Source organism: Trifolium pratense, linkage group LG4 (genome assembly GCF_020283565.1).
Source record: "Trifolium pratense cultivar HEN17-A07 linkage group LG4, ARS_RC_1.1, whole genome shotgun sequence".
Lineage (NCBI taxonomy): Eukaryota > Viridiplantae > Streptophyta > Magnoliopsida > Fabales > Fabaceae > Trifolium > Trifolium pratense.
Genome location: NC_060062.1, coordinates 38,327,585 through 38,339,251, shown reverse-complemented (window position 1 = coordinate 38,339,251; position 11,667 = coordinate 38,327,585). Strand labels below are relative to the sequence as shown.

The window sequence follows — 11,667 nt, the reverse complement described above, 5'->3', positions numbered from 1 at the left end:
GAGAGAGAAGCTCTCGAGAAAGAATAGATAAAGAGAAAAGAAGAGAAAGAACAAAAAGTGAAGAGGAAAGCTAAGTAGAGGGGAATATTGAAGAAGAAGAGCTAGGAGATGAAGGATTAAAGAATCCAACATCAATAAGGTATGAGAGTAGTAATTTATTCATTTTGAGATGATTCATAAAGAGGGGAGAAGAACCTTTCTTCTCCATACCCAAACTTTTTCATCTCTATGGGTTGTGGTTAATTTGGGAATTGGGAATGTGTTTATATTCCTTATTGATGCATATATGATGTCATTGCTTTTGATTGATTGCTCAAGCTTTGCAAAAATTGTGGGTTTTGAGATTTATGATAAAATCTAATAATTTGAAGATAAATGATTAATCATGATGATTTGGTGTTTTAACTTATGTTTAAGTTATTTTATATGAGTTATATCTTGGGTATTAAATGTATGTGCTTTTCCTAAGTTCAAATAAGTGATTTTGGTGAAAATAAGCACTTTTGGATCAAACCCACGTTCAAAACGCGTTTTTCTGGAAATCTGCAACATACAGTGTGTGCGTCGAATAGGTCGACGCTATGGCGTCGCTACTTCTTCTACATAATAATTATGCAGTATGAACAGGTCCTTGCGTCGAAACTTATCGACGCTATGACCGACGCAACTGTTGGTTTGATAGTTTGACTGTTGACTTTTCGATGGTTCATACATCCGGAACCTATTTTTCACAGTTTTATGTGTAGATTCCGAATCTGAAGTTAGTTTTCTGGAATAATGCTTGCTTGTTAATAATTTCTTATGTTAGAAGCATGATTTGGAAATAAAATGAGTTTTATGAATTCAAATGATTGAACAATTAAGAATATATGCTAGTATTCTATTCAATGATAGTTGGATTGTTGATTGATGGAATAAATGCATTATGTGTGACAATGATGTTTGTGATTGAATCATAATATGAATTGTTAATTTATCATGGAGTTGATAATTAATTGGAATATTAATTATGATTGATAGTGTACATACATATTGGTATATGTGTAAATGTAAATATCATATAATTGCTATGTGAATATTTCATGCACTCATGTTGTATGATTGGCCTTTGGTAAGGTTGGAAATCCAATGTAATTGGTCAAATGCATAACCGCTTTGGTAAGCAAATGAGAGATGCAGAAGGATATAAGTTTATCCAAAAAGGAATGGTACCACATGCATTAGATATGCATTAGGAGACATACATTTCTAATTGACATTAGTGTACATTTAGGAATTATGTGTCATTTGTACTTGATACTTGATAATTGTCATTGATTTAACATAAGTGTTTCTTTGATAATTATGTGTGTATTTGTTATCTAATTCGCTATGCTATATTGTTAATGAGTATGCTTATTAGATAGAATTGTGTAGGAACATATATATTTATGCCTTACTTTTATTTACTCAAGTGTGGATAGTAATCGAGTTACTTGCACTTAGTCGGATATCTTGCTAACTCTCTGTTTTGTGTATGTGCTGGACCTTTGGGGGTCCAGGATCTCAGGTCCTGTGTTCAAGTATTGATGAAGCTCCGCTCTAATTGTGACACGGGAAAAGGAGTTTTATATATGTAGAGTCCTCTAGTCTTAATTATTTTGTATAATTAATAATACTTTATTTAATTCAAATATTTGGTTTAAACTCGTATTATACCAATTAATGTTATTAATAAGGTTTTTGAAGTAATTTGTAATATCTCGAACCAATATTTTATCAATCTTTTTGACTTAAGTCTTTGACTTTATTTGATCCGCTGCGTAATTTTTGAAAATAAGATTCTAAAGGTAGAATAAGGCTAATATTGGGTTTGGGTGTTACAGGTGTGGGTTGTGCCTCCTCGACCGCACTTATTTCAGCAGCTTATGGTCGAGGGTTACTGTTTCTTTTAACGAACTCCCTCAGTTGTCTGAGTATAGAATATGATGAAGAGGTATGATTAGGACTAAGTTAGGGGAAAGTTGGATTACTTTATTGTAGGATCGTGGCTAGATTAAATGGTGGGACCCTACATGGCATATATATTTAACAATAAAATAAAAAAAATAAAAATAAAAAAATAGAATAAGTTCATGTGCCCGAAACTGGAGGAACAATAGCGAATATGTGGAGTTCTTGTGCCTAACACTGGAGGAACAAAATGTTGTGTATGGTGCTCTATTCAGAGTAACACGTTTGACTCATTACAAGTGAGATCCCGTCAGGTGAAAAGGTAGAGTAACACCTAAAGCATAACTAAAATGAACTTAAGTAGTGTCCCTGCGTATAAAAATCAAAAAGCCAGTGAGAACAAGAAAAGCATAGCTTCCCCTCAAGCTGAAATCTAAACCCAAACTCTGAGTTGTAGGAAAGAGAAGGTGGCTTAGTATCCTGACTGTGTAGTTTTCGAGAAGGATCATGTCATGACTTTGGCTGACGGTAATAAGCAGTACACACACACGCTTAATTATCATTGACGGTTGATATACAGGAGTTATACAAATCTTTGAAATACAATCCATGGTTTGAGCTTGAATCTTAGAATGTGTTGATTGCTTATGACGTTGTAGCATGCTTTGTTATCACTTAATAATCTATAACAATATACAAAGGGGATAGGGAAGTTTGGGCTGCCTTTTTTTTGGTCCATTTTGCCCTTCACTATAATTTGAAATAACACTTAAACAATAATACCAACAATACCCTTGATTTTTTTAGTAGCAACAATTTTTTTTTATTAACAAACTCACAATAAGATAAGACATATTTTTTTTTTACATAAGTTAGACACAGGCAGGCGCAGAATGCGCTTGTCTGACCCTCTAGTAATAATAATAATAATAATAATAATAATAATAATAATAAATTTTGAGCTTTTAAGCTTGAGTTTTGCTCAAGGGAACAAAAGAATAAGTATGGGGGTATTTGATCGGTGCATTTCTAATGCACTTTCTTCTATCTTATGCTATGACATTTATATGATTTCTGCCCTTATTTCTAGTGTTTTCAATGAGTTTCCTAAGTTTAGAATAGTTTTGCTTTTAATTTGTTTTAAGTACTTATTTCATGAATAAACATCATTTTGACCTCTTCTCACTCTGTAGGTCATAACTAGAGCTACGTGGGTCGGATCAAGGCCCGTGACTAGAGGTGGGAATAGGCTAGGCCAAGCTAGGCTTTGCCAAGCCTGAGCCTGGCCTGTCAAAAAATCGAAGGTCTGAGCCTGGCCTGTGGCCTATCATAGGCTTAAATTCTAGGCCTGAGTCTGGCCTTTTGAAAGTCTGATGTGGCCTGTTAGCCTGTTTAAAAGCCTATTTCATATGAACATATTTAAATAAATAATTATATTTATTTTGAAATATACTTATGAACTAATAAAATAATGTTCCATTTGATATTTTAGAGAATTTGACTATATATGTCATCATATTTCAATTCTAGTTTATAATAATACATTTATATATGTTAAAAACTAACGTAGATTAATAAACTTAAATTACTTAAAAAGTTAATAGATTTATAATTTAATCAAAGTATAAATTTTAATATATAAATAATAATCGTAATAAAAATATTATTCATGTTAACTTAAATAGGCCGGCCTAGTAGGCCTCAAAGGCTTTTTTAATGGCCTGCGGCCTGACCTTTTTAGCTAAATAGGCTTATAAAAAAGCATTGGTCTGCTCTATTTAAAGAAATAGGCTGGCCTGGCCTGAGCCTATGTAGGCTAGGCCTTAAGGCCATGTAGGCCGGCCTGGCCTGTTCCCACCTCTACCCGTGACCATGCGTTGGAAAGCTAAGACAAAGAGCTACAACTTTCATGTTGGAGCGAAATTCAAATTCCGAAGTTTACATCGTGCCACGATGGGTTACATCGTACCACAATGAGAATGGAGAAAATCTGCATAGAATCTGCCAATCTTGGGGACCAAGTACCAATAATCGCGCCACGATCGATCCAACACATCCCGATCCAGCTTAAAAATTAAGTCAGAAAAAGCCTATAAATAGAGCCTTAATTCTCATATTTTATTCATTCTAGTTTCTGAGAAACTCTTGTAGCCTCTAGTATTCTATGGCTTGCTAAACCACTAGGTTGATATGTTGTAAGGGGATTTCTACAAGACCTTGAGGTTATTTATATTATTTAGTTTTATTTAATTCTTTTCAATTATGTCCTTGTTTTTGTTTGCTTAATGCAAGTTTCATATACATATACATGGTTGTTAGTTTTTGATTGATTTATATTTCTTAAGTAATCATGCTTTACTTAGCTTATTCGTTAATTCACGTGTTCTTAACCGTTTGCTTAATTCGTTATATCGTTTGCTTAATTCGGTATCTAACAAAAGGAATATAATTCATATAGAATTGAATACACTTGCTAATCGTTTCTATAATCAAAAGAGAATTAATCTGTTTGTCATAACTGTTTCCAACCAAACTATTTTCATTATTTCTTAATCATCGAAACCAAAATCAAACCCCCTTTTTACAATTCTTACTTGATTATAATATTGTTAAATTGATTTAAAGAGTCTTTGTGAGACGACCAAGGTTAACTTACCTTGTTACTACATTTTTATAACTTTAATTATTTTTGACCGCGTACGACAGCGATCAGTTATTTATCTATGTGGCACAAAAACATTAATAAAAAATGAATGAAAAGCCACAAATGCATCCCACGTCATCAATTTTGTCCAGTCAGCATCCATGTTGTCGACTGAGAGGGGTAAAATCATGGAATCTTCATTTTACACGGGGATAATCACACAAAAAAAATTTTACAGGGGTAACACAAAATGGCCTATTTTGCAGGGGTTAAAACCCTATTTACCCATAAAAATATTTGTACATAAAATATTTTTGAAGCAACTTATTCACCAATCTTATTAATGCGATTATTAGATATGATAAAGTATTTTCTCAAATACAACATGACTGGTGTAAATACTAGAAGAAAATTAGAAAAGTTTATGGCTTCTTTTCAAATGATGTAGAAGGAGGCTCACAACATATGCGCTGGCCCCTTTTACAAGGAGGTAGTTCACATATTTCTCCTATTTCACAACATTGGCGATAGGCCTGTACATTGCCAACTAATGCTCCTGCGATAGCAACAAGAAACACCAAAAACTTCAAGAACATCATCAACATAATTTATGTTATAATCAAGTTTGATTTGTAAAAAGTACGAAGCAGATATTTTATTTTGAGTGATATGTTAGAGCAATGCATACTTATTTATAGGAAAAAAATGTTGGTAATAATCGGAAAACCTTAATTTTTTATTTATTATTTGCATTAAAAAAATATTTGTTGCCTGATTTATAATACGTACCATATTATTTTATATGTTTGACCGGCATTTAATATTTTTTTTTACTAATCATTTAATATCTTTTGTGTCATGTAGTTAAAACTTTCAATCGTTATGATTTAAATCGATGACTTATATTATTTTATCGTATAATTTGACAGTGCAATTTTGACAGTCCGATGTCAAATCAACAATTAATATTCAATACTGCGTGAAACTGTGTGTGATGTCCACTGCAGGTAATCATGAATATTTTGAGCAAAGTAATTTGATTGATTTATTACCCTATTTATTATTTATTTATTTATTTTGTGTACAAAAAATTAAATGAATTTCTAACCATATCCATTTTTATTTTTTTCACCACAGTATCAGGCCTCCATCCGGTCGCAGTTACGGGGATCAAAATGTGGTCCTATTTACTAAGTTCAGCGTCAATCATCACATGACCAACTAACGATTGATATTTTATTAATTAGAATTCTTATTTTTATTTTATCAAATTGGTGTGACCAAGACCAAAAGATTAGATTTTATAAAAAAATTAGAAATACCAAAAAATTAGAGAACTTAATTTTCATTAGGGTTATGCTAACCGGTGCCCCGGAGCACTGGTTAAAAAAACAAAAAAAAAAAGTTTTGAATAGAAAATAACACTATTTAAACTTTTGAGAAGTTGACTGCACAAACTCTAATGCCAAATTACTATTTTTACTCCCTTAACCAGTACTCTGGGGGCACTGTTTAACATTTTCCTTTTCATTAATATCTTTTGACCGGTTTGTATGTCGTTGATTCGCCACCTATGTGTCTTAACTGCAGTTTTAAATATTTTAACTATGGTTATTGCTAATAAAAAAAACAAAAAAAACTATGGTTATTGCTATTCAATTTCTTTCATGACTCATTAAGGACAAGAAATGTGTTTCCTTTTCCTCTGATGGATGTATAAAATGAGATCGAATACTATAATTTTCCTTTTTTTGTTGTTTGTAGAAATACCAGTGTTTTAAAAATCGGACCGGACATTGAACCGATGAGTGCATTGGTTCACTGGTCGAACCACTGGGTCACTGGTTCAATCGCATGACAAACCGGATTAAATCGGATTAAACCGATAGAATGAACCGGTCTCTATAATAAAATTATATAGTTATTAAATCGGTCGAATAAGATAACCCGATCTTTGAAAAAAACCATAAAAAATATAAAAATGGGTATTTATCTATTCTATTAGATGCTATCAATTATTGTCCTTGTGAACTTGACTTTAAAAAAAACTATCAGTTATTATAGGTTGTCTATTGTGAAGGCCCAAAGATACACATTTGATGCTATTAATAAGAACGATTATTTTTACTTCATTAATATATTTATAAGACATGAATTAGGAAATTGAGATTAAATATAATTATTTGATTAGATAAAAAGGGATAAATAAAGAAATAAAAAATAAAGTTAGTAACTGTTAAAAAAAAATCAGTAGAAAACAACTATACAACCAACATATAATATATATAGGGATAAATATATTTTTAGTCTGTACGCCGACCCTAATATTTATCACCACTATATCAATGCATATATAAATGCAAGTAGTGGCAAAAAAAAATCACCGTTTTAATTTTTCCTTGATCCAAATTGTCCAAAATCAAAAGAAATCACTCTTAGCCCAAAATGATAGTGACCCAAGCCCATTGAGATACATAGATGCATAACCCTAAGTCAAATATAATTGAAGAAAACTAGCCGCCGTCACATTTTTCTTCTTGTTTATTCTTTTCTCACTTTCAGTTTTTCTAGAGAAGTTCTACTTCATCTTCTCTGTAGTTCATCTTCCCTGTAGTTCATCTTCCCGTCTTCTTCTTTTTTCTAGTGCTTGTTATACGTTTACTTCACTTCTTTTCAGTTTTTATCTCACCTGTACATGGATCCGCCCCTGAGCACGGTGATGAAGCGACGGCGGTGGACGTAGAAGATGAAGATCCGCCGTTTCTGTTTTATTTTCCAATCTTTCTTACTGTTATTTTCTAAAAAGCAAAACGACAGTCGTTTGGTTCAGAAAAAAAAAATGCAGTTGACCCGCTGGTTTTTCAAAACCGTCGGACCGGCCGGTCCGGTCCGGTTTTTAAAACACTGCTTCATCCACTTCTTTTCCTCTTAGCCCCTTTTCTCAAATTAGGGTTTTCAATTAGGTTTTTTTTCAATTTTCTTAATTTCTTATTTTCTTAGCATGTTTATAATTTAGCAATTCGGAATTAGTAGTAGGCTTCACTATCTGGTCGATGTGGATCATTTCAATTCCCATTCAGACTCGTTCCCTTGAAGCAATAGTAATATGTGTTGTTCTTTCAATTCACTTCCAAAATCCCTTTTTTTGGTTTTGGGAGCACGCTAGAACAACTAAATTTTAAATTTTTTTGTGAAAAATCGTTTTTTTATTAATGGGTTTTTTGTTTTTAATTAATCATTTGAGTAAATGGGGTTTTGGTAGTTAACTGTGATGAGTCACATACAGACACAGACCTGTAATGATTTGCGGCTATGATCGCAGATTTATTGAACATCTAAGGGACTGAGTTAACTATTTCTTCTCCCAATTTTAATTTTAATATTTAAGTTGTTTTAATTTTTTTGTAATATTACGGTTAATTAGTTAATATGTTTTAGTGGCTTCAAATCATGAATTTATTAATGCTTGCATATTTTTGTAATGTGTTTGCAATGTTTTATTGAAGCCTATAATTGTGTTCCCCTCGCTATCCACTACAGCAATTCTAATGCTGTAATTGGACGTCGGGGAACAAAATTTCTCAATTTATTATAAATATATTTATTTTATTATTATTTGAATGTGTATCATTTATGCTATATATATATTGTAGATAAGGATGAATCAAAATATATAATCCAACACTTGATCTGATTTAGTGATGCAAGATATATTACTATGTTTCTGAATCTACATTGTCTACTTAGTTTCATGCTCCTTAGGATAAATCATATGTTGTTATGTAATGATGTTTTATGTTGTTGGGTCATGTGATGAGTTTGGAATAAATCTTAGGACACCTTCCTACACAACAAATGTTGTGGATGAGATGAACTTTCCTTCCTGATGATGTGCCTTAATTGTTTTAAATATGAGATTATGATTATTATCTTAATACTGATTTTTTAGTTGTCTTTTTAATGTAATTTTTTTTATTGATTTTTGGCCTTCATAATCCCAGGTAAGATTGAATGTTTTCATTAGTGCTTAACTGATTCATGGGAGGCCAAAATTAAGTGTTGGAAGTTTCGCTGATAAATGCCACCATTTGATTATTACATTGAGGTGTTTACTAGTAACTATGCCGCACACTCATTTCAATCTATTTTTTTTTTCTTTTTCGAAACTGTTAGGTAGAATTTGGTAAAGTAGTGGGTTGGTCACACATGAATTAGGTTAAACGGCTAAAATAGTATAATTGAGGCTAGTTTGATTTTTTCTATATAACATTCCAATTTACCACAATATTCATTATAGGAAATAATCATTTGCGCTATGAATATTTTTTTGCAAAATCCAGTAGTCATTTGGATATTTTGTAGATTGTTCTTTGTGTTCAATCATTTAATATATTTGAAATATGTTTGGCATCTAGAATATTAAATGGGACGATTAAATCGTATTTAGTTCTTTGCAAATGGCTTGGGCTTTTTTAGTCATGGTTCTATTGTTGGAGTTTTTGAAGGCTTTGTTAGCAACAAGTTTGAGCAACACAGTTGAATTTTTTGACGGCTTACAAAGGAACAATGATTGAAGGACACAGTTTGAACATAATTTGTTAATATACTTATTTCTCTTTTGGTGTTTTCACTCTTTTGGTATTCACTTTGATGGATGATAATCTTTCAATGTATGTTTGTTGATATTCTTCCAATGTAATTTTAAATACAACAAATGTAACAGCAAACAACAGTTCCTCTAGTTCTTTTGTAATATTATACATACCCAATAAAATTAATCTATGATTATTCTTTATTTTAAATTTTAAATGCCATATTTTTAATTTATTGATGGATTGATATAATTAAGTAAATAAAACACTTAATTCAATATAGTCCAAATATCTCTTATAAACTTTCAAGGATATTTTTTATATATAAAGTTTTTAAGTATAAATAAATTTAGTAGTACATCGGAAGATCCATCTATTTACTTTGGCAAAAAAAATCTTAATTACTTACTCCGATTTTATATATAAGAAATATTTCATTTTTTAGATTCATTCTAGAATTGCTGTATTTAGACAATAATATAGTACAAATACATGACCCCATCCCGGCAGTCAAAGTCCTTCCTGACCTGGTTCACCTGCCTCTGAAGCTGGAATGCCTTTCTAAAAATAAACGGTATTCATTCATTTAAATTGATAGATATATAAACTCATAACATCAATGTTGATAGTATAAAATTGCAAATTTCACGAATATGACTATATTGTTTTATGACTAGTGAAGACACTTAATTGTGAAAAATAAATAAAAATCAAAGTTGGTTCCTAGTCATAATGTCAAGAAACAGTCACTTGAAGTTGGGAAGTTGAAAAACATCACATTTTGGTCATGTCGAGACCATGCTATCGGCTGTGACAGCCACTGAGGGCAAAATCAGTTTTTGTTTTTCATTTTCCCACTTTATTGTCCATTAAGTGTATTGAATTTCCATTAAACTTGGATTAGGAAGGAAATGGAAGTCCCAAAAGGATATCTTGCAGTGTATAAAATGAAGAGGTTCTTGATTCCAGTATCATTCTTGAACGAGCCTTTATTTCAAGAATTTCTAAGCCAATCTGAAGAGGAATTCGGTTACAGTCATCTAATGGGTGGTCTTACAATTCCCTGCAATGAAGATATGCCTTCTTACATACAGCTTCTCGCTTGAATGTCTTGTAACATCATATGAATTCGGATATGATCAAACAGAAGAAGAATTCGGATATGATCATCCAATGGGTGGTCTCACAATTCCGTGCACGGAAGATTTTTTTTGAATACTACTTCTCGCTTCAATGGTGTATAATTCTGCAACTGCAAGAGGCTGACATAGATTAGTAGTGACATTTTGTACAACAGGCATCTTTTACGCTTGTAAATATTTTCCTTTTCCCTTATTGGGAAAATGGGTGAAAATTGTCTATATGAATATGACATACTCATTTAAATTATTTCACTCTTTATATTTGTCTCATCACAAGTCCCTTACAGTTGGCCATAGACATTATTGTCTATGTCTGTGTTTGGAAATATTGTCGAAGAAATTAAACTATTCAGAAGTGGAGAGATTTTCAGTATAAATGAAAATCACAATTGATAAAGGCTATAGAACTAATCATGCTATGCTGCAGGAATATGAATTCAAATAAAATCTTCCATTTGATTCAAATAAAAGTAATTTCAATATGCAGTAATTCAAATTCCAATGAAATCTACTATATCAAGATTGCATTATGTACATTGACACAATAAGAATCAGAAAATACAGTCCAAATATTGCACCTATTGTGTATTATTATACACCCTTAATATCAGAAAGTAGAATCTCAGACCTTTAACCAATCTCGAGACTGTTATGACCAAACTCTGTCGCTTCATTGAATTGATAGAACACAAGTATTTCACTTCCATCTTCTTCGTCATTAGAACTTATAGGACTCCTAAGTTCTTCAGAATGCCAACGATCATCATCACTTTCTACTTCATTTATCTTGTCCCCAACACAACACCGACATTCTCCTCAAAATCATGTTCCTCATCACCAGCCAAAAGGAACAACAATCCAAAATGAGTTTGTTTTAAAAATGTGTGCATTTCCCCAAAATCAACACTAGGAGCCATTAGAAAGTCTCAAAAGCTCATACACTCCAATCCCTTATTATACAAAAAACAAACGACCCTGCCAATAAAGATATTAACTAAAACTGTAGATAAATATCCAAAGAAATTGTCCAGCCAAAACACATGAACTGATCAACCAACTTAGCTGATAGAGCACATCCTGTACAAAAGCAGAAAATGCTATCTGTCAGCAGCACCAACATTGAATAAGCAGCACGCAAACAGGTTCTGCAAAATAAAACACCACAGCTGCAACACCGAAGATCATAACAGCAGGTCCGCGCACTGAACTTGATTTTACGCTAGCAATGCAAGAACGCCTCCAAAATCTGGCCGTGTTCAAAAGAAAACAATTCGAAACAAGGACAAAACACATGGACCTAGAATCAATTAACAGGCCAGCCAGCAGAAACAGCACCTAAGAGGGTTTTTCAACTCCA

At 32.1% G+C, this 11,667-nt stretch overlaps 4 non-coding genes across 4 annotated transcripts; all 4 read left to right on the top strand.

The window, feature by feature from the left end:
* Positions 1–7,837: 7,837 nt before the first annotated feature.
* Positions 7,838–7,929, top strand: LOC123882655. The gene has a single exon (XR_006799965.1). It is a non-coding gene; the product is annotated as a small nucleolar RNA SNORD25 (small nucleolar RNA).
* Positions 7,930–8,013: 84 nt separating this feature from the next.
* On the top strand, positions 8,014–8,156 carry LOC123882609. The gene has a single exon (XR_006799925.1). It is a non-coding gene; the product is annotated as a small nucleolar RNA snoR136 (small nucleolar RNA).
* A 70-nt stretch (positions 8,157–8,226) lies between these two features.
* Positions 8,227–8,310, top strand: LOC123882579. The gene has a single exon (XR_006799902.1). It is a non-coding gene; the product is annotated as a small nucleolar RNA snoR31 (small nucleolar RNA).
* A 260-nt stretch (positions 8,311–8,570) lies between these two features.
* Positions 8,571–8,710, top strand: LOC123882570. The gene has a single exon (XR_006799894.1). It is a non-coding gene; the product is annotated as a small nucleolar RNA snoR83 (small nucleolar RNA).
* Positions 8,711–11,667: the final 2,957 nt, after the last annotated feature.